The sequence below is a fragment of the Macrobrachium rosenbergii genome, chromosome 51, assembly GCF_040412425.1.
Source record: "Macrobrachium rosenbergii isolate ZJJX-2024 chromosome 51, ASM4041242v1, whole genome shotgun sequence".
NCBI classification, from domain to species: domain Eukaryota; kingdom Metazoa; phylum Arthropoda; class Malacostraca; order Decapoda; family Palaemonidae; genus Macrobrachium; species Macrobrachium rosenbergii.
In genome coordinates this window covers 35,204,883-35,207,382 of record NC_089791.1, presented here as the reverse complement: position 1 = coordinate 35,207,382, position 2,500 = coordinate 35,204,883, and the positions used below count along the sequence as shown (strand labels likewise).

The following is a 2,500-nucleotide window of genomic DNA, read 5'->3' as shown; positions in this document are numbered from 1 at the left end:
ACAAATAACAGAGAAATAAGAGAAAGAATGGAACCAATCGGTGCGTAACGTCAACGATGGAAGTAAATGGGTAAAAAAAATGGAAACTAGAAATATTAAAGACATATAGTAAGCATGTTTTATAGCCCGCTTCACACACACACACACACACACACACACACACACACAGAGAGAGAGAGAGAGAATTCATCATAAAACTGAATGGAAATAAACCTATGACTCTGCAAGCACACCAAAAACTGGACCAGCAGTCTTTTCCATTGCATTTGATTGGTAACGACTCTGAAAGCACCCGAACAAGTCGCTAGAACTAGATTAAATTAACAAAGCATCGAACGCCGGAACCGTTATTAATCAACGATATAAAACTGACGGAGAATGGTCTTGAGAAACTGTATATAGCTGCTTTCAAGGTATGCTTTGACATTTCTTATCTGAGTTGAAGAGAGAGAGATTTTCATGTTTTACCTTACGGTACAATTTAAATGAAAATTGAGGAAACTCGCTAAGTGTTCCCATTGCTCCCCCAAAATTCAGGGACCAAAAAATGGTCTCATCTTCTAATGTCTAAAATAGAAAAAAGGACCGCTTCATGCAAATTCAGTACTTTTTTTTTATAATTACGAATAAAAACTAAGTTTCCATAGATCACACATGAAAATTTTCAAACATTGCAACATTAGGACTCCATACTCATTTTGATCACAGTCCAGCTTTCATTATTCTCTCTCTCTCTCTCTCTCTCTCTCTCTCATATTTATATATATTCCAACAGTTGTATTTATTCAGTGCTATATTTACTTATGAAAATACAATCACCTTAAAAACAAAAAAACAAAAATCAAAACCTCCTCTTAGGAGTCATCAAGGATGAATATTACATTTGAATCAGATTTAAGATAAGTTTTCTTACTATAAGTAAATTGATGAGAAAATTTGAATAATGGTATAATGAAATGATGATACAAATTACATTGCTAACTTAGAACTATACCCCAAGCACACAATTCAATAATGAAGTTCAAGTTAACTACAACAGGAATGCAAAACATTTCCTGTGTAAATACCAAAATATAACTAAATAATAATAATAATAATAATAATAATAATAATAATAATACAACTTAAGCAGCAACCATCTAGAAAAGAACATAAAACGGTGTTAATATAATACATAACGTTTTGAAAGTATATGTGTCACTTTTCATATAAAATATATCGCTTACCTGATATAAGAAATTTTACTTACTTTTTTTAGTCTTGAAAATCAAAATGTTCTTATTTCCTTTTTAGACCAAAGAAAGCTCAGTGAAATATGGAATAGAGAATCACTAATTCTTATTTTTCCTCTGCAGTAATATGTTCGTAGGTCTGAAAATGCACTAAGTTTCACAATTTACTTTCCGCGAGTTGTTTTACGACAGGTTTTTTTATGACAGCAATGATGACCTAGTCCCAAAGATGGCGTTTTCATGACATTCTACATCGCCTTTTACGAAGCCACGACGAGTTCTCGCACAGTCAAGACTGACACATGACTTCACTTCAGTCCTAAACTGTAGCTGTTAATTGTGAGGCCGACGTTAACCACAGGACGCGAAATCAATTTCGCCTGGCACTTCGCGGCACGGCCGTGAAGACGGGGAAACGCCACACAGCGAAAGTCATCATCAGTCAAACGGGAGTCCGCCGGAAGAATGCGTTCGCTCTTCCTCTCAGGGTCGTGTCCAGTGCACTACTGACTGCTGCCTGGTCTTGGCGGGTGTCGCGCTCAGACACTGCCACTGTGGGTGGGAGGGAAGCGTTGGGACCCACCCAGAAACACATATTCTCTTCGCCCGTGTTTATTTAGGTACGTCCTTCCCGGGCCTTTTCCCCGACTTGAGTTTGTTTTACAGTCAAACAGTAAAAGTGTTGGGCAGAGGTCAAAATGGAGTCGTTTCATAACGAAACCGGGCTTATTTTATACAGTATATATGCTAAATTCACGTCAAGGCAATGTTATAAGACTAATAAGAAGAAGGATTTATTAAAAACTAAAATGGAGCGTGCGATTATATTTCCGCATTTAACGAATAGCGCTCAACTGAACGCAGAGTTTTAATCTAGTTAGTTGATGTACTTGACGTGTAATCAGTATTTCAAATGGCTGTGCGTAGAGTAATGGAAAAATGATAAAAAGTTAGGTCCAGAATGTTGAATATCTCTCTTCCCATGAATAGGCTAGTAAAGGTCAAACGTTGTGTAACACACGCAAGGTGCACAGTTCACGTATATATATATATATATATATATATATATATATATATATATATACATATACATATACATATACATATATATGTAATATATATATATATATATATATATATATATATATATATATATATATATATATATATATATCGATTAAGATCATCATGCATAAAAATGCAGCTGTTATCACAAACATGTAAATCAACTCATTCATTTGTATAGATATGTTAGTACATTTCACTGT

General features: G+C 34.8%; 2 protein-coding genes across 2 annotated transcripts in view; one reads left to right on the top strand and one right to left on the bottom strand.

Annotated features, from left to right (window-relative positions):
• The window catches only part of LOC136833304 (limbic system-associated membrane protein-like), a 36,903-nt gene extending 35,163 nt beyond the window's left edge, over nt 1-1,740 (bottom strand). Inside the window, exon 1 of the mRNA XM_067095252.1 lies at nt 1,250-1,740. The gene's annotated coding sequence lies outside the window, so the exon portion shown is untranslated. The remainder of the gene's footprint in view (nt 1-1,249) is intronic.
• Nucleotides 1-2,500, top strand: part of LOC136833313 (uncharacterized) — a 531,995-nt gene that overhangs the window by 291,582 nt on the left and 237,913 nt on the right. The gene's annotated exons all lie outside the window — the stretch shown is intronic.